The sequence below is a fragment of the Pseudophryne corroboree genome, chromosome 9 (genome assembly GCF_028390025.1).
Source record: "Pseudophryne corroboree isolate aPseCor3 chromosome 9, aPseCor3.hap2, whole genome shotgun sequence".
NCBI classification, from domain to species: Eukaryota; Metazoa; Chordata; class Amphibia; order Anura; family Myobatrachidae; genus Pseudophryne; species Pseudophryne corroboree.
This window is the reverse complement of record NC_086452.1, coordinates 475,844,465-475,865,245: the sequence shown is the minus strand read 5'-3', so window position 1 is coordinate 475,865,245 and position 20,781 is coordinate 475,844,465. Positions and strand designations below refer to the sequence as shown.

At 46.9% G+C, this 20,781-nt stretch overlaps 1 long non-coding RNA gene across 1 annotated transcript in view; it reads right to left on the bottom strand.

Moving 5' to 3' along the window:
- LOC134958670 (uncharacterized) overlaps positions 1-20,781 on the bottom strand; it is a 358,801-nt gene that overhangs the window by 173,007 nt on the left and 165,013 nt on the right. The window contains exons 2-3 of the long non-coding RNA XR_010187089.1: positions 14,090-14,218; positions 1,770-1,842 (exon numbers count right to left, since the gene is read on the bottom strand). This is a non-coding gene — a long non-coding RNA (uncharacterized LOC134958670). The remainder of the gene's footprint in view (positions 1-1,769; positions 1,843-14,089; positions 14,219-20,781) is intronic.

The window sequence follows — 20,781 nt, the reverse complement described above, 5'->3', positions numbered from 1 at the left end:
GATCTGCGAGCGGCACTGCATGTATGTATGTATGTATGTAGATCTGCGAGCGGCACTGCATGTATGTATGTATGTATGTATGTAGATCTGCGAGCGGCACTCCATGTATGTATGTATGTATGTAGATCTGCGAGCGGCACTGCATGTATGTATGTATGTATGTAGATCTGCGAGCGGCACTGCATGTATGTATGTATGTAGATCTGCGAGCGGCACTGTATGTATGTATGTATGTATGTAGATCTGCGAGCGGCACTGCATGTATGTATGTATGTAAATCTGCGAGCGGCACTGCATGTATGTATGTATGTATGTATGTATGTAGATCTGCGAGCGGCACTGCATGTATGTATGTATGTATGTAGATCTGCGAGCGGCACTGCATGTATGTAGATCTGCGAGCGGCACTGCATGTATGTATGTATGTATGTATGTAGATCTGCGAGCGGCACTGCATGTATGTATATATGTAGATCTGCAAGCGGCACTGCATGTATGTATGTAGATCTGCGAGCGACGCTGCATGTATGTATGTATGTAGATCTGCGAGCGGCACTGCATGTATGTATGTACGTAGATCTGCTAGCGACACTGCATGTATGTATGTATGTAGATCTGCGACCGGCGCTGCATGTATGTATGTATGTATGTATGTAGATCTGCGACCGGCGCTGCATGTATGTATGTATGTAGATCTGTGACCGGCGCTGCATGTATGTATGTATGTATGTATGTAGATCTGCGACCAGCGCTGCATGTATGTATGTATGTATGTAGATCTGTGACCAGCGCTGCATGTATGTATGTATGTAGATCTGCGACTGGCGCTGCATGTATGTATGTATGTAGATCTGTGACCAGCGCTGCATGTATGTATGTATGTAGATCTGCGACTGGCGCTGCATGTATGTATGTATGTAGATCTGTGACCAGCGCTGCATGTATGTGCACAGATGCCGGGGTCTGTGAGGCCGCTGGTAGGCGTCTCAGTACATACAGACAGCAGCGTTGTAAAACACTCCCAGCTGTGATTACATTAGCGACCACACTGGAATCAGCCTTAATGTTCCTTCTCAGTTATGAGACCGGTGACCTGATCCAGTCTGTGTACTATCAGTGTATATTGGTATTATATATCCACTCAGCCAGCCGTCAATAGCGCCACTATATATATAGAACTATCTACATGACGCACCCAGCGTCCGTTCAGGAATCCCCAGATTACACGTCAGTAGGAGCAGACTACATGGCGTGTATTTTCTGTATCCTGTGGTGTTGCCAGAAAGGTGCGCCATGTGTAGAGATGGCGGCACTCCGCGGCCTTACCACCCATCGAATCGGCACGGGTTTGTCACTTAACGTCAAAGGTACACAAATATGTCTGTCCTTTCCATGACCAAGTAATGGGGCCATACTGTATGTAAGATAATACGTTTGCTGGGGAATAACCGCCTGTCTTTCCTATTTGGTAGATCATCTCCTGCGCAGGGCTGGAAAAAAAATATTTTAAAAATAAAAAATAATTTTTGGGGCATTAATGTTTTAATGGAAAGGAAAACAATGGAATCCTGCTTGTTACATGAATACTGTGTAACATTGCATCACGTATCAGAGACCATGTGCAATGCTTCCTCACACTAACCGTCCAGACTCATTAGGCTTTAATATACTTTATTTTACAGCTTTCAATAAAACCCATATTTTACTGCTCATTATTCCCGTCACATGTCAAAATATGTAGAGAGACTACTAATCTTATTCATACATACCTTGTACATATGGGGCGAGGGGGGGCCTTGGACTGTACGAATGAGAGGCGCTATCATGCTGAGACTTGTAGTTCTACATAGAAAAACAGAAAGTGCAGATGCACACTATATAGTACCAAGCATTATCAGAATTACAAAAAATCCTGAAATCTAACATAGAGCAAAAATAAGAATTTACTTACCGATAATTCTATTTCTCGGAGTCCGTAGTGGATGCTGGGGTTCCTGAAAGGACCATGGGGAATAGCGGCTCCGCAGGAGACAGGGCACAAAAAAGTAAAGCTTTACTAGGTCAGGTGGTGTGCACTGGCTCCTCCCCCTATGACCCTCCTCCAGACTCCAGTTAGGTACTGTGCCCGGACGAGCATACACAATAAGGGAGGCATTTTGAATCCCGGGTAAGACTCATACCAGCCACACCAATCACACCGTACAACTTGTGATCTAAACCCAGTTAACAGTATGACAACAGAAAGGGCCTCTTAAAGATGGCTCCTTAACAATAACCCGAATTAGTTAACAATAACTATGTACAAGTATTGCAGATAATCCGCACTTGGGATGGGCGCCCAGCATCCACTACGGACTCCGAGAAATAGAATTATCGGTAAGTAAATTCTTATTTTCTCTATCGTCCTAAGTGGATGCTGGGGTTCCTGAAAGGACCATGGGGATTATACCAAAGCTCCCAAACGGGCGGGAGAGTGCGGATGACTCTGCAGCACCGAATGAGAGAACTCCAGGTCCTCCTTTGCCAGGGTATCAAATTTGTAAAATTTTACAAACGTGTTCTCCCCCGACCACGTAGCTGCTCGGCAGAGTTGTAATGCCGAGACCCCTCGGGCAGCCGCCCAAGATGAGCCCACCTTCCTTGTGGAGTGGGCTTTTACAGTTTTAGGCTGTGGCAGGCCTGCCACAGAATGTGCAAGTTGAATTGTGTTACAAATCCAACGAGCAATCGACTGCTTAGAAGCAGGTGCGCCCAACTTGTTGGGTGCATACAATATAAACAGCGAGTCAGATTTTCTGACTCCAGCCGTCCTTGCAATGTATATTTTTAAGGCTCTGACAACGTCCAACAACTTGGAGTCCTCCAAGTCGCTAGTGGCCGCAGGCACCACAATAGGTTGGTTCAGATGAAATGCTGATACCACTTTAGGGAGAAAATGCGGACGAGTCCGCAGTTCTGCCCTATCCGAATGGAAGATTAGATAAGGACTTTTATAAGATAAAGCCGCCAATTCAGATACTCTCCTGGCAGAGGCCAGGGCTAGTAACATAGTCACTTTCAATGTGAGATATTTCAAATCCACCTTTTTCAATGGTTCAAACCAATGGGATTTGAGGAAATCTAAAACTACATTTAGATCCCACGGTGCCACCGGAGGCACCACAGGAGGCTGTATATGCAGTACTCCCTTGACAAAAGTCTGGACCTCAGGGACAGAGGCCAATTCTTTTTGGAAGAATATTGACAGGGCCGAAATTTGAACCTTAATGGATCCCAATTTGAGACCCATAGATAATCCTGATTGCAGGAAATGTAGGAAACGACCCAGTTGGAATTCCTCCGTCGGAACCCTCCGATCCTCGCACCACGCTACATATTTTCGCCAAATGCGGTGATAATGTTTCACGGTGACTTCCTTCCGTGCCTTAATCAAGGTAGGAATGACTTCTTCTGGAATGCCTTTCCCTTTTAGGATCTGGCGTTCAACCGCCATGCCGTCAAACGCAGCCGCGGTAAGTCTTGAAAAAGACAGGGACCCTGCTGTAGCAGGTCCCTTCTCAGAGGTAGAGGCCACGGTTCGTCCGTGAGCATCTCTTGAAGTTCCGGATACCAAGTCCTTCTCGGCCAATCCGGAACCACTAGTATTGTTCTTACTCTTCTTTGCCGTATGATCTTCAATACCTTTGGTATGAGCGGCAGAGGAGGAAACACATACACTGACTGGTACACCCAAGGAGTTACCAGTGCGTCCACAGCTATTGCCTGTGGATCTCTTGACCTGGCGCAATATTTGTCCAGTTTCTTGTTGAGGCGAGACGCCATCATGTCTACAATTGGTCTTTCCCAACGGTCTATTAACATGTTGAAGACTTCTGGATGTAGACCCCACTCTCCCGGATGAAGATCGTGTCTGCTGAGGAAGTCTGCTTCCCAGTTGTCCACGCCCGGGATGAACACTGCTGACAGTGCTATCACGTGATTCTCCGCCCAGCGAAGAATCTTGGCAGCTTCTGCCATTGCACTCCTGCTTCTTGTGCCGCCCTGCCTGTTTACATGGGCGACCGCCGTGATGTTGTCCGACTGAATCAACACCGGCTTTCCTTGCAGGAGAAGTTCCGCCTGGCTTAGAGCATTGTAGATTGCTCTTAGTTCCAGAATGTTTATGTGAAGAGACTTTTCCAGACTCGTCCATACTCCCTGGAAGTTTCTTCCTTGTGTGACTGCTCCCCAGCCTCTCAGGCTGGCGTCCGTGGTCACCAGGATCCAATCCTGAATGCCGAATCTGCGGCCTTCTAATAGGTGAGCCTTCTGCAACCACCACAGAAGTGACACCCTTGTCTTTGGTGACAGGGTTATTCGCAGGTGCATCTGCAGATGCGACCCTGACCATTTGTCCAACAGATCCCTTTGGAATATTCTTGCATGGAATCTGCCGAATGGAATTGCTTCGTAAGAAGCCACCATTTTTCCCAGGACTCTTGTGCATTGATGTACTGACACTTTTCCTGGTTTTAGGAGGTTCCTGACCAGATCGGATAACTCCTTGGCTTTTTCCTCTGGAAGGAAAACCTTTTTCTGAACCGTGTCCAGAATCATTCCTAGGAACAGCAGACGAGTTGTCGGGATTAAATGGGATTTTGGAATATTCAGAATCCACCCGTGTTGTCTTAGCACCTCTTGAGATAGTGCTAAAGCTGTCTCCAGCTGTTCTCTGGACCTTGCCCTTATTAGGAGATCGTCCAAGTATGGGATAACTAATACGCCTTTTCTTCGAAGAAGAATCATCATCTCGGCCATTACCTTGGTAAAGACCCGAGGCGCCGTGGACAATCCGAACGGCAGCGTCTGAAACTGATAGTGACAGTTTTGAACAATGAACCTGAGGTACCCCTGGTGTGCGGGGTAAATCGGAACGTGTAGATACGCATCCTTGATGTCCAAGGATACCATAAAGTCCCCTTCTTCCAGGTTCGCTATCACTGCTCTGAGTGACTCCATCTTGAACTTGAACTTTTTTATGTAGAGGTTCAAGGACTTCAGATTTAGAATAGGCCTTACCGAGCCATCCGGCTTCGGTACCACAAATAGAGTGGAATAATACCCCTTTCCTTGTTGTAATAGGGGTACTTTGACTATCACCTGCTGAGCGTACAGCTTGTGAATGGCTTCCAACACCCTCTCCCTTTCGGAAGAGACGGTTGGTAAGGCAGACTTCAGGAAACGATGAGGAGGATCCGTCTCTAATTCCAACCTGTACCCCTGAGATATTATCTGCAGGATCCAGGGGTCTACCTGCGAGTGAGCCCACTGCGCGCTGTAATTTTTGAGACGGCCCCCCACTGTCCCCGAGTCCGCTTGAGAGGCCCCAGCGTCATGCTGAGGTTTTTGCAGGAGCCGGGGAGGGCTTCTGTTCCTGGGAAGGAGCTGCCTGTTGGTGTCTCTTCCCTCTTCCTCTGCCTCGTGGCAGGTACGACAAGCCCTTTGCTCTCTTATTTTTGTAGGAGCGAAAAGGCTGCGGTTGAAAGGTCGGTGCCTTTCTCTGTTAGGGAGTGACTTGAGGTAAAAAAGTGGATTTCCCGGCAGTAGCCGTGGCCACCAAGTCTGATAGACCAACTCCAAATAACTCCTCCCCTTTATACGGCAAAACCTCCATGTGACGTTTTGAATCCGCATCGCCTGTCCACTGTCGTGTCCATAAGGCTCTTCTGGCTGAAATGGACATAGCACTCACCCGAGATGCCAGTGTGCAAATATCCCTCTGTGCATCACGCATATAGATAAATGCATCCTTTATTTGTTCTAACGACAGTAAAACATTGTCCCTATCTAGGGTATCAATATTTTCAATCAGGGATTCTGACCAAACTACTCCAGCACTGCACATCCAGGCAGTTGCTATAGCTGGTCGTAGTATAACAGCTGCATGTGTGTATATATTCTTTTGAATAACTTCCATCTTTCTATCTGATGGATCCTTAAGTGCGGCCGTCTCAGGAGAGGGTAACGCCACTTGTTTGGATAAGCGTGTGAGCGCCTTGTCCACCTTAGGGGGTGTTTCCCAGCGCGCCCTAACCTCTGGCGGGAAAGGGTATAATGCCAATAACTTTTTTGAAATTATCAACTTTTTATCAGGAGCAACCCACGCTTCATCACACACGTCATTTAATTCTTCTGATTCAGGAAAAACTGTTTGTAGTTTTTTCACACCATACATAATACCCTGTTTTACGGTATCTGTAGTATCAGCTAAATGTAACGTCTCCTTCATTGCCAAAATCATATAACGTGTGGCCCTACTGGAAAATACGTTTGAATTTCTACCGTCGTCACTGGAATCAGTGCCCGTGTCTGGGTCTGTGTCGACCGACTGAGGCAAAGGGCGTTTTACAGCCCCTGACGGTGTTTGAGGCGCCTGGACAGGCATTAATTGATTGTCCGGCCGCCTCATGTCCTCAACTGACTGTTTAAGGGAAGATAAACCATCACGTAATTCCACAAATAAAGGCATCCATTCTGGTGTCGACCCCCTGGGGGGTGACATCTGCATATTTGGCAATTGCTCCGCCTCCACACCAATATCGTCCTCATACATGTCGACACCACGTACCGACACACACCGCAAACTCACAGGGAATGCTCTAATGAAGACAGGACCCACTAGCCCTTTTGGGGAGACAGAGGGAGAGTCTGCCAGCACACACCACAAAGCGCTATATATACAAGGGATATCCTTATATTAAGTGCTCCCTTATAGCTGCTTTAATATATATATATATAGCCATTAATGTGCCCCCCCTCTCTGTTTTACCCTGTTTCTGTAGTGCAGTGCAGGGGAGAGACCTGGGAGCCGTTCTGACCAGCGGAGCTGTGACAGAAAATGGCGCCGTGTGCTGAGGAGATAGGCCCCGCCCCTTTTTCGGCGGGTTCTTCTCCCGCTATTTTTCCAGTCAGGCAGGGGTTAAATATCTCCATATAGCCCCTATGGGCTATATGTGAGGTATTTTTAGCCTTGTATAAGGTTTATATTTGCCTCTCAGAGCGCCCCCCCCCAGCGCTCTGCACCCTCAGTGACTGCCCAGTGAAGTGTGCTGAGAGGAAAATGGCGCACAGCTGCAGTGCTGTGCGCTACCTTATGAAGACTGAGGAGTCTTCAGCCGCCGGTTTCCGGACCTCTTCACGCTTCAGCATCTGCAAGGGGGTCGGCGGCGCGGCTCCGGGACCGGACTCCACGGCTGGGCCTGTGTTCGATCCCTCTGGAGCTAATGGTGTCCAGTAGCCAAGCAGCAAATCCACTCTGCATGCAGGTGAGTTTACTACTTTCCCCCTAAGTCCCACGTTGCAGTGATCCTGTTGCCAGCAGGACTCACTGTAAAGAAAAAAACCTAAACTAAACTTTCTCTAAGCAGCTCTTTAGGAGAGCCACCTAGATTGCACCCTTCTCGTTCGGGCACAAAATCTAACTGGAGTCTGGAGGAGGGTCATAGGGGGAGGAGCCAGTGCACACCACCTGACCTAGTAAAGCTTTACTTTTTTGTGCCCTGTCTCCTGCGGAGCCGCTATTCCCCATGGTCCTTTCAGGAACCCCAGCATCCACTTAGGACGATAGAGAAATCAAAGTGATTGGCATACTTCAACGTCTAGGTGACCTCATCTTGCGGCTCCCTAACACTAAGATTGAAGTCCCGGGGACACAGGACCCCCCAAGTCAGCACAGGCCAGCCATCTCATAGCACCACACTAGTAAGAGGTTAAAGAATTAGCCAGAGATAGATGAAATTAAAAATAAGAATAAGTTAATATTAAGCATTAGTCCTACTTATTACTTAAAATTAAAGAAATCTGAATAGTAATACAAAATTGAAAGAGCAAAAAAAGAAAGAGTAAAGCATTCGCACTGAGCATTAAACATTTGACATAAAACACTAGTTTAGAGGCCTTTTCAGTAAACAGTCTGTTTTGAAGCTTAGAATGAACTATGGGGCTAATTCAGACCTGATCGTAGATGTGCTCTACGATCGGTCACACAGACATGCGGGGAGACGCCAGGCACAGGGCTAGTCCGCCCTGCATGTCAGGCCCGGCCCGCCCCCCCATCCCCCCGCACAATTACAAAAGCATCGCACAGCGGCAATGGTTTTGTACTTGACAAGTAGCTCCCGGCCAGCGCAGCTCCTGAGTGCTGTCAGGGAGCTACTCGTCGCTGTCAGGGTCCTAGCGGCTATGTGTGACGTCATGCAGCCGCACGCCCCTCCCCCACTGCGTTGCCCGAACCGCGCACCTACAACGGAAAGCAAAAAGCCGCGGGCTCGCCCAGCAAAGTCCATTGCCTGTCAATCAAGCAGAGGCGATCACACGGCTGAGACAGAAGTAGGCTGTCTGGCATGCGGCGGCGCACTTCAGCACCGGCGTATGCGCAGTTCAGACCTGATCGCCTGCTGTGCGTTCAGGTCTGAATTAGGCCCAATGTACATAACATAGTAAGTAAGAAAAGGTCCGTCTCCTACTTAACTTTCATTGCAAAAAATTATTTATTAGAGCGGTGTTCAGGCTACAGCTTATGTACTGAAAGTGGCTGCACAGCTTTGTACATACAGCGAGATTCCTGGCATACTATACTGCTCAGGAGATGGATGGAGGAAACAGATTTGAATTAAATGTGAAACACTCATAATGCGCTCACAACAGTGCTGCAAAGTTTGACACTTGAAGTCCAGGGGGAAGTCACATCAGGTAATATTTCCATCTCTGTAGATACTAGCCCAGGCCCTGAGATGTAATCCGCCTTCTCTCTACAGTAACTACTTGTAGTATAGTGGTACAAAGGCTCTGCGACTGGCGCTGCATGGCTACACCAAGGCTCTGCGACCAGCGCTGCATTTGTACAAAGGCTCTGCGACTAGTTGTAGTATATTGGTATGAAGGCTCTACAAGCAGCGCTGCATGTTTGTATGCAGGCTCTGCGACTAGTTGTAGTATAGGGGTATGAAGGCACTGTGACTAGTTGTAGTATAGGGGTATGAAGGCTCTGCGACTAGTTGTAGTATAGGGGTATGAAGGCACTGCGACTAGTTGTAGTATAGGGGTATGAAGGCTCTGCGACTAGTTGTAGTATAGGGGTATGAAGGCACTGCGACTAGTTGTAGTATAGTATAGTTGTAGTATAGGGGTATGAAGGCTCTGCGACTAGTTGTAGTATAGGGGTATGAAGGCTCTGCGACTAGTTGTAGTATAGTATAGTTGTAGTATAGGGGTATGAAGGCTCTGCGACTAGTTGTAGTATAGGGGTATGAAGGCACTGTGACTAGTTGTAGTATAGGGGTATGAAGGCTCTGCGACTAGTTGTAGTATAGGGGTATGAAGGCACTGTGACTAGTTGTAGTATAGGGGTATGAAGGCTCTGCGACTAGTTGTAGTATAGGGGTATGAAGGCACTGTGACTAGTTGTAGTATAGGGGTATGAAGGCACTGCGACTAGTTGTAGTATAGGGGTATGAAGGCTCTGTGACTAGTTGTAGTATAGGGGTATGAAGGCTCTGTGACTAGTTGTAGTATAGGGGTATGAAGGCTCTGTGACTAGTTGTAGTATAGGGGTATGAAGGCTCTGCGACTAGTTGTAGTATAGTATAGTTGTAGTATAGGGATATGAAGGCTCTGCGACTAGTTGTAGTATAGGGGTATGAAGGCTCTGCGACTAGTTGTAGTATAGTATAGTTGTAGTATAGGGGTATGAAGGCACTGCGACTAGTTGTAGTATAGGGGTATGAAGGCACTGTGACTAGTTGTAGTATAGGGGTATGAAGGCTCTGCGACTAGTTGTAGTATAGGGGTATGAAGGCACTGTGACTAGTTGTAGTATAGGGGTATGAAGGCACTGTGACTAGTTGTAGTATAGGGGTATGAAGGCTCTGCGACTAGTTGTAGTATAGGGGTATGAAGGCTCTGCGACTAGTTGTAGTATAGGGGTATGAAGGCACTGTGACTAGTTGTAGTATAGGGGTATGAAGGCACTGCGACTAGTTGTAGTATAGGGGTATGAAGGCTCTGCGACTAGTTGTAGTATAGTATAGTTGTAGTATATGGATACGTATGCTCTGCGACTAGTTGTAGTATAGGGATATGAAGGCTCTGCGACTAGTTGTAGTATAGGGGTATGAAGGCTCTGCGACTAGTTGTAGTATAGGGGTATGAAGGCTCTGCGACTAGTTGTAGTATAGGGGTATGAAGGCTCTGCGACTAGTTGTAGTATAGTATAGTTGTAGTATAGGGGTATGAAGGCACTGTGACTAGTTGTAGTATAGGGGTATGAAGGCACTGTGACTAGTTGTAGTATAGGGGTATGAAGGCACTGTGACTAGTTGTAGTATAGGGGTATGAAGGCACTGTGACTAGTTGTAGTATAGGGGTATGAAGGCACTGTGACTAGTTGTAGTATAGGGGTATGAAGGCACTGTGACTAGTTGTAGTATAGGGGTATGAAGGCACTGTGACTAGTTGTAGTATAGGGGTATGAAGGCACTGTGACTAGTTGTAGTATAGGGGTATGAAGGCTCTGCGACTAGTTGTAGTATAGGGGTATGAAGGCTCTGCGACTAGTTGTAGTATAGGGGTATGAAGGCACTGCGACTAGTTGTAGTATAGGGGTATGAAGGCTCTGCGACTAGTTGTAGCATAGTATAGTTGTAGTATAGGGGTATGAAGGCTCTGCGACTAGTTGTAGTATAGGGATATGAAGGCTCTGCGACTAGTTGTAGTATAGGGGTATGAAGGCACTGTGACTAGTTGTAGTATAGGGGTATGAAGGCTCTGCGACTAGTTGTAGAATAGGGGTATGAAGGCTCTGCGACTAGTTGTAGTATAGGGGTATGAAGGCTCTGCGACTAGTTGTAGTATAGGGATATGAAGGCTCTGCGACTAGTTGTAGTATAGGGATATGAAGGCTCTGCGACTAGTTGTAGTATAGGGGTATGAAGGCTCTGCGACTAGTTGTAGTATAGGGATATGAAGGCTCTGCGACTAGTTGTAGTATAGGGATATGAAGGCTCTGCGACTAGTTGTAGTATAGGGGTATGAAGGCTCTGCGACTAGTTGTAGTATAGGGGTATGAAGGCTCTGCGACTAGTTGTAGTATAGGGGTATGAAGGCTCTGCGACTAGTTGTAGTATAGGGGTATGAAGGCTCTGCGACTAGTTGTAGTATAGGGGTATGAAGGCACTGCGACTAGTTGTAGTATAGTATAGTTGTAGTATAGGGGTATGAAGGCACTGCGACTAGTTGTAGTATAGTATAGTTGTAGTATAGGGGTATGAAGGCTCTGCGACTAGTTGTAGTATAGGGGTATGAAGGCACTGTGACTAGTTGTAGTATAGGGGTATGAAGGCTCTGCGACTAGTTGTAGAATAGGGGTATGAAGGCTCTGCGACTAGTTGTAGTATAGGGGTATGAAGGCTCTGCGACTAGTTGTAGTATAGGGATATGAAGGCTCTGCGACTAGTTGTAGTATAGGGATATGAAGGCTCTGCGACTAGTTGTAGTATAGGGGTATGAAGGCTCTGCGACTAGTTGTAGTATAGGGATATGAAGGCTCTGCGACTAGTTGTAGTATAGGGATATGAAGGCTCTGCGACTAGTTGTAGTATAGGGGTATGAAGGCTCTGCGACTAGTTGTAGTATAGGGGTATGAAGGCTCTGCGACTAGTTGTAGTATAGGGGTATGAAGGCTCTGCGACTAGTTGTAGTATAGGGGTATGAAGGCTCTGCGACTAGTTGTAGTATAGGGGTATGAAGGCACTGCGACTAGTTGTAGTATAGTATAGTTGTAGTATAGGGGTATGAAGGCACTGCGACTAGTTGTAGTATAGTATAGTTGTAGTATAGGGGTATGAAGGCTCTGCGACTAGTTGTAGTATAGGGGTATGAAGGCTCTGCGACTAGTTGTAGTATAGGGGTATGAAGGCTCTACGACTAGTTGTAGTATAGGGGTATGAAGGCTCTGCGACTAGTTGTAGTATAGTATAGTTGTAGTATAGGGGTATGAAGGCTCTGCGACTAGTTGTAGTATAGTATAGTTGTAGTATAGGGGTATGAAGGCTCTGCGACTAGTTGTAGTATAGGGGTATGAAGGCTCTGCAACTAGTTGTAGTATAGTATAGTTGTAGTATAGGGGTATGAAGGCACTGCGACCAGTTGTAGTATAGGGGTATGAAGGCTCTGCGACTAGTTGTAGTATAGGGGTATGAAGGCTCTGCGACTAGTTGTAGTATAGGGGTATGAAGGCTCTGCGACTAGTTGTAGTATAGGGGTATGAAGGCTCTGCGACTAGTTGTAGTATAGTATAGTTGTAGTATAGGGGTATAAAGGCACTGCGATTAGTTGTATTATAGTATAGTTGTAGTATAGGGGTATGAAGGCTCTGCGACTAGTTGTAGTATAGTATAGTTGTAGTATAGGGGTATGAAGGCTCTGCGACTAGTTGTAGTATAGGGATATGAAGGCTCTGCGACTAGTTGTAGTATAGGGGTATGAAGGCTCTGCGACTAGTTGTAGTATAGGGGTATGAAGGCACTGCGACTAGTTGTAGTATAGTATAGTTGTAGTATACGGCTATGAAGGCTCTGCGACTAGTTGTAGTATAGGGATACGTAGGCTCTGCAACTAGTAGTAGTATAGGGATACGTAGGCTCTGTGACCAGTTGTAGTATAGGGATATGAAGGCTCTGCGACTAGTTGTAGTATAGGGATACGTAGGCTCTGTGACCAGTTGTAGTATAGGGATATGAAGGCTCTGCGACTAGTTGTAGTATAGGGATACGTAGGCTCTGTGACCAGTTGTAGTATAGGGATATGAAGGCTCTGCGACTAGTTGTAGTATAGGGATACGTAGGCTCTGTACTAGTTGTAGTATAGGGGTATGAAGGCATTGCGACTAGTTATAGTATAGTATAGTTGTAGTATAGGGGTATGAAGGCTCTGCGACTAGTTGTAGTATAGTATAGTTGTAGTATAGGGGTATGAAGGCTCTGCGACTAGTTGTAGTATAGGGATACGTAGGCTCTGCAACGAGTTGTAGTATAGGGGTATGAAGGCTCTGTGACCAGTTGTAGTATAGAGATATGAAGACTCTGCGACTAGTTGTAGTATAGGGGTATGAAGGCTCTGCGACTAGTTGTAGTATAGGGATATGAAGGCTCTGCGACTAGTTGTAGGATAGGGGTATGAGGGCTCTGCGACTAGTTGCAGTATAGGGGTATGAAGGCTCTGCGACTAGTTGTAGTATAGGGATACGTAGGCTCTGCGACTAGTTGTAGTATAGGGATACGTAGGCTCTGCGACTAGTTGTAGTATATGGATACGTATGCTCTGCGACTAGTTGTAGTATAGGGATACGTAGGCTCTGCTACTAGTTGTAGTATAGGGGTATGAAGGCTCTGCGACTAGTAGTAGTATAGGGGTATGAAGGCTCTGCGACTAGTTGTATTATAGGGGTATGAAGGCTCTGGGACTAGTTGTAGTATAGGGGTATGAACTGGTATGTAGTATAGGGGTGTAACTGTTGGGTATGTGTCATATGTAGAAGCTTGCTCTTACGGTGGTGCACATAAAGTCTCAGCCGATGTGTAACTGTTGGGCATGTGTCATGTAGACGCTTGCTCTTACGGTGGTGCACATAAAGTCACAGCCGATGTGTAACTGTTGGAAATCATTGGGGTAAATGTACAAAGGGGGTAATTCCAAGTTGATCGCAGCAGGAATTCTGTTAGCAATTGGGCAAAACCATGTGCACTGCAGGGGAGGCAGATATAACATGTGCAGAGAGAGTTAGATTTGGGTGTGGTGTGTTCAATCTGCAATCTAATTTGCAGTGTAAAAATAAAGCAGCCAGTATTTACCCTGCACAGAAATAAAATAACCCACCCAAATCTAACTCTCTCTGCACATGTTATATCTGCCTCCCCTGCAGTGCACATGGTTTTGCCCAACTGCTAAAAAATTTCCTGCTGCGATCAACTTGGAATTACCCCCAATGTTTGTACAATTTCCTAATGGTAATATTTCATATTTGCCTGTCCATTTGTCACTCATTCTTACTCACCGAGGTAATACTCGTCCCCATGAACTTTCTCCTTCCAGAAAAGACTGAGGCAACACTTGGAAAAGTGAATACACCTTTCTCACACATGCTCACCGTGCCACAATCAGTTCCTTGACTTCTTTTTATCACCTATGGGTAATAAAGGAATGAGCAATGAAACTTTTTATCTTAAACTAAGATTACTGTAATTAACTGTATTTCTTTGTCCAAACTAATTTCTAGGACAGACATACACTATTAGCACTGCAGTATCACCTCCTCTGGTAGCTGCTGCATGTCCTCATTATTCTATCCTGTTATAAAGTCACAAATACCACAGCTGGGCCACATGAAAATAAGAATTTACTTACCGATAATTCTATTTCTCGGAGTCCGTAGTGGATGCTGGGGTTCCTGAAAGGACCATGGGGAATAGCGGCTCCGCAGGAGACAGGGCACAAAAGTAAAGCTTTTACAGGTCAGGTGGTGTGTACTGGCTCCTCCCCCTATGACCCTCCTCCAGACTCCAGTTAGGTACTGTGCCCGGACGAGCGTACACAATAAGGGAGGATTTTGAATCCCGGGTAAGACTCATACCAGCCACACCAATCACACCGTACAACTTGTGATCTAAACCCAGTTAACAGTATGATAACAGAGGAGCCTCTGAAAGATGGCTTCCTAAACAATAACCCGAATTAGTTAACAATAACTATGTACAAGTATTGCAGATAATCCGCACTTGGGATGGGCGCCCAGCATCCACTACGGACTCCGAGAAATAGAATTATCGGTAAGTAAATTCTTATTTTCTCTATCGTCCTAAGTGGATGCTGGGGTTCCTGAAAGGACCATGGGGATTATACCAAAGCTCCCAAACGGGCGGGAGAGTGCGGATGACTCTGCAGCACCGAATGAGAGAACTCCAGGTCCTCCTTTGCCAGGGTATCAAATTTGTAAAAATTTACAAACGTGTTCTCCCCTGACCACGTAGCTGCTCGGCAGAGTTGTAATGCCGAGACCCCTCGGGCAGCCGCCCAAGATGAGCCCACCTTCCTTGCGGAATGGGCCTTAACAGATTTAGGCTGTGGCAGGCCTGCCACAGAATGTACAAGTTGAATTTTGTTACAAATCCAACGAGCAATCGACTGCTTAGAAGCAGGTGCACCCAACTTGTTGGGTGCATACAGTATAAACAGCGAGTCAGATTTTCTGACTCCAGCCGTCCTTTAAATGTATATTTTTAAGGCTCTGACAACGTCCAACAACTTGGAGTCCTTCAAGTCGTCTGTAGCCGCAGGCACTACAATAGGCTGGTTCAGGTGAAACGCTGATACCACCTTAGGGAGAAAATGCGGACGCGTCCGCAGCTCTGCCCTATGTCGAATGGAAAATTAAATAAGGGCTTTTATAAAACAAAGCCGCCAGTGCAGATACTCTCCCGGCCGAAGCCAGGGCCAGTAACATAGTCACTTTCCATGTGAGATATTTCAAATCCACATTCTTTAGTGGTTCAAACCAATTGGATTTGAGGAAATCTAAAACTACATTTAGATCCCACGGTGCCACCTTAGGCACCACAGGAGGCTGTATATGCAGTACTCCTTTGATAAAAATCTGGACCTCAGGGACTGAGGCCAATTCTTTTTGGAAGAATATTGATAGGGCCGAAATTTGAACCTTAATAGATCCCAATTTGAGACCCCTAGACAATCCTGATTGCAGGAAATGTAGGAAAACGACCCAGTTGAAATTCCTCCATCGGAGCACTCCGCTGCTCGCACCACGCAACATATTTTCGCCAAATACGGCGATAATGCTTCGCGGTGACTTCCTTCCTTGCCTTTATCAAGGTAGGAATGACTTCTTCTGGAATGCCTTTTCCTTTTAGGATCTGGCATTCAAACGCCATGCCGTCAAACGCAGCCGCGGTAAGTCTTGAAAAAGACAAAGACCCTGCTGAAGCAGGTCCCTTCTCAGAAGTAGAGGCCACGGATCGTCCGTGACCATCTCTTGAAGTTCCGGGTACCAAGTCCTTCTTGGCCAATCCGGAGCCACTAGTCTTACTCCTCTTTGCCGTATAATCCTCAATACCTTTGGTATGAGAGGCAGAGGAGGAAACACATATACCGACTGGTACACCCAAGGTGTTACCAGCGCGTCCACAGCTATTGCCTGCGGATCTCTTGACCTGGCGCAATACCTGTCCAGTGTATTGTTGAGGCGAGACGCCATCCTGTCCACCATTGGTTTTACCCAACGGTTTAATAGCATGTGGAAAACTTCTGGATGAAGTCCCCACTCTCCCGGGTGAAGGTCGTGTCTGCTGAGGAAGTCTGCTTCCCAGTTGTCCACGCCCGGGATGAATACTGCTGACAGTGCTATCACGTGATTCTCCGCCCAGCGAAGGATCCTGGCAGCTTCTGCCATTGCCCTCCTGCTTCTTGTGCCGCCCTGTCTGTTTACATGGGCGACTGCCGTGATGTTGTCCGACTGGATCAACACCGGTCTTCCTTGAAGCAGAGGTTCCGCCTGGCTTAGAGCATTGTAGATTGCTCTTAGTTCCAGAATGCTTATGTGAAGAGACTTTTTCAGGCTCGACCACACTCCCTGGAAATTTCTTCCCTGTGTGACTGCTCCCCAGCCTCTCAGGCTGGCATCCGTGGTCACCAGGATCCAATCCTGCATGCCGAATCTGCGGCCCTCCAATAGATGAGCCTCCTGCAACCACCACAGAAGGGATACCCTTGTCCTCGGCGACAGGGTTATCCGCAGGTGCATCTGAAGATGCGACCCTGACCATTTGTCCAACAGATCCCTTTGCATGGAATCTGCCGAAAGGGATTGCTTCGTAAGAAGCTACCATTTTTTCCCAGGAGAAATAGATATACCCGAAGGTACTTGGGCGCTTAGGGTGTGAGATGCTTCGCCGAGCTGCAGTCACAAGAAAAAGGGAGAGTCACTCCCGTTGCGTTTACAAAAAATAGGAAAAAGGAGTGTGTGACTGCGCTGGATTTGATGAATACAACACTAGTAATAAAATATAACAATTTATTCCTAAAATTGTACAATTGGTAAATATCAATAAAATATGCACATAAATGAACTTTTAAAAAATGCAAGTGCTAAAATGTGAACTAACATCCTATGGGACCACCCAGTTGGCCAGGTAGGAATTCGGACTTTCTGGAGATGAATGCAGTGACCGTTCCTGATGTATTTCCCCTGTAATATAGTCCAGCTAGAAATAGTCTCAGAATATAGGCAGGGTCCAAATTAATGGACTAGTTACCGTTAGAGGATGTAGTGCTCCAAAATTGATGATGGTGAGCTCCTCATGCGTTACGGTTAAGTGCTGTCCTTTAAGTGGTGTTTGCCGTTGGAAATCTGAGCGTTGAGAAGATTGTCTGGACAGGCTTGGGGAATGGTTCGGTCCTCCTTAAAGTCGCTTCCTGGTTGTGGTCCAAACGGCAGCGTCTGAAACTGATAGTGACAGTTTTGTAAAACGAACCTGAGGTACCCCTGGTGTGAGGGGTAATTGGAACGTGGAGATACGCATCCTTGATGTCCAAGGATACCATAAAGTCCCCTTCTTCCAGGTTCGCTATCACTGCTCTGAGTGACTCCATCTTGAACTTGAACTTCTTTTTGTACAGGTTCAAGGACTTCAGATTTAGAATAGGCCTTACCGAGCCATCTGGCTTCGGTACCACAAAAAGAGTGGAATAATACCCCTTCCCTTGTTGTAGAAGAGGTACCTTGACTATCACCTGCTGAGAATACAGCTTGTGAATGGCTTCCAAAACCGTCTCCCTTTCTGAGGGGGACGTTGGTAAAGCAGACTTCAGGAAACGGCGAGGTGGCTCTGTCTCTAATTTCAACCTGTACCCCTGAGATATTATCTGCAGGATCCAGGGATTTACCTGCGAGTGAGCCCACTGCGCGCTGTAATTCTTGAGACGACCGCCTACCGCCCCCGAGTCCGCTTGCGAAGCCCCAGCGTCATGCTGAGGCTTTTGTAGAAGCCGGGGAGGGCTTCTGTTCCTGGGAAGGAGCTGCCTGTTGCTGTCTCTTCCCTCGTCCTCTGCCTCGTGGCAGATATGAATAGCCCTTTGCTCTCTTATTTTTAAAGGAACGAAAGAGCTGCGGTTGAAAGGTCGGTGCCTTTTTCTGTTGGGGAGTGACATGAGGTAGAAAGGTGGATTTCCCGGCCGTAGCCGTGGCCACCAAATCCGATAGACCGACCCCAAATAACTCCTCTACGCATCGCCTGTCCACTGTCGTGTCCATAAAGCTCTTCTGGCCGAAATGGACATAGCACTTACCCGTGATGCCAGTGTGCAGATATCTCTCTGTGCATCACGCATATAAAGAAATGCATCCTTTATTTGTTCTAACGACAGTAAAATATTGTCCCTGTCCAGGGTATCAATATTTTCGATCAGGGACTCTGACCAAACTACCCCAGCACTGCACATCCAGGCAGTCGCAATAGCTGGTCGTAGTATAACACCTGCATGTGTGTATATACCTTTTTGGATATTTTCCATCCTCCTATCTGATGGATCTTTAAGTGCGGCCGTCTCAGGAGAGGGTAACGCCACTTGTTTTGATAAGCGTGTTAGCGCTTTGTCCACCCTAGGAGGTGTTTCCCAGCGCTCCCTAACCTCTGGCGGGAAAGGGTATAAAGCCAATAACTTCTTTGAAATTAGCAGTTTTTTATCGGGGCACCCCACGCTTCATCACACACGTCATTTAATTCTTCTGATTCGGTAAAAACTACTGGTAGTTTTTTCACACCCCACATAATACCCTGTTTAGTGGTACCTGTAGTATCAGCTAAATGTAACATCTCCTTTATTGCCAAAATCATATAACGTGTGGCCCTACTGGAAAATACGGTTGATTCGTCACCTTCACCACCGGAATCAGTGCCTGTGTCTGTGTCGACCGACTGAGGCAAGGGGCGTTTTACAGCCCCTGACGGTGTTTGAGGCGCCTGGACAGGCACTAATTGAGTGTCCGGCCGCCTCATGTCGGCAAACGACTGCTTAAGCGAGTTGACGCTATCCCGTAATTCCACAAATAAAGGCATCCATTCTGGTGTCGACCCCCTAGGAGGTGACATCCTCATATTTGGCAATTGCTCCGCCTCCACACCAATAACGTCCTCATACATGTCGACACACACGTACCGACACACAGCAGACACACAGGGAATGCTCTATACGAAGACAGGACCCACTAGCCCTTTGGGGAGACAGAGGGAGAGTCTGCCAGCACACACCAAAAAGCGCTATATATGACAGGGATAGCCTTATGATTAAGTGCTCCCTTATAGCTGCTTTTTTATTAATATATTGCCATTTATTTTGCCCCCCCTCTCTGTTATACCCTGTTTCTGTAGTGCAGTGCAGGGGAGAGACCTGGGAGCCTTCCTGACCAGCGGAGCTGTGACAGAAAATGGCGCCGTGTGCTGAGGAGATAGGCCCCGCCCCTTTTCCGGCGGGCTCGTCTCCCGCTATTTAGTACATTTAGGCAGGGGTAAATATCTCCATATAGCCTCTGGGGCTATATGTGAGGTATTTTTAGCCTTTTTAAAGGTTTTCATTTGCCTCCCAGGGCACCCCCCCCCCCCCCCAGCGCCCTGCACCCTCAGTGACTGCCGTGTGAAGTGTGCTGAGAGGAAAATGGCGCACAGCTGCAGTGCTGTGCGCTACCTTAAGAAGACTGCAGGAGTCTTCAGCCGCCGATTCTGGACCTCTTCTTGCTTCAGCATCTGTGAGGGGGCCGGCGGCGTGGCTCCGGTGACCATCCAGGCTGTACCTGTGATCGTCCCTCTGGAGCTTCATGTCCAGTAGCCAAGAAGCCAATCCATCCTGCACGCAGGTGAGTTCACTTCTTCTCCCCTCTGTCCCTCGTTGCAGTGATCCTGTTGCCAGCAGGAATCACTGTAAAATAAAAAACCTAAGCTAAACTCTCTAAGCAGCTCTTTATGAGAGCCACCTAGAATTGCACCCTTCTCGGCCGGGCACAAAAATCTAACTGGAGTCTGGAGGAGGGTCATAGGGGGAGGAGCCAGTACACACCACCTGACCTGTAAAAGCTTTACTTTTGTGCCCTGTCTCCTGCGGAGCCGCTATTCCCCATGGTCCTTTCAGGAACCCCAGCATCCACTTAGGACGATAGAGAAATATGCATTATTAGAGTTATGGAAAAGCCCCTGGATATATTCAGTTCTTGAGGATCTACAGTATCTTGAGGAGGACTAGGCATCTGCCACAACTATATGTCATACCCATGGCATCGCTCGCAATACAGTGGGGTATATTTACTAAAATTCGTATTTTTCAGAATGAGGTTAAAGTTCAAACACGAATGACATCGCAAGTGTAAATTTGCAACTTTTTGAATTTATTACGACTAATTTACTAAGCTGTCGTATTCTGCATTTTCGTGTTTTCCGATGTCGATGTCATTCGTATTTTTTGGCAGTGTTTTACGGGAGTGAATAGTAAAACACTGCCGACATTAACACAATGAATCTCGGCCGGATCTGTGAGATCCGTGCAGGGCTTTATTGTGCACCTTTCGTATAAAAAATAACATTGTTACAAATCATTAAAAAAAAAATGCGTGGGGTCCCCCCCCTAAGCTAAACCAGCCTCGGGCTCTTTGAGCCGGTCCTGGTTGACAAAATATGGGGAAAAAAA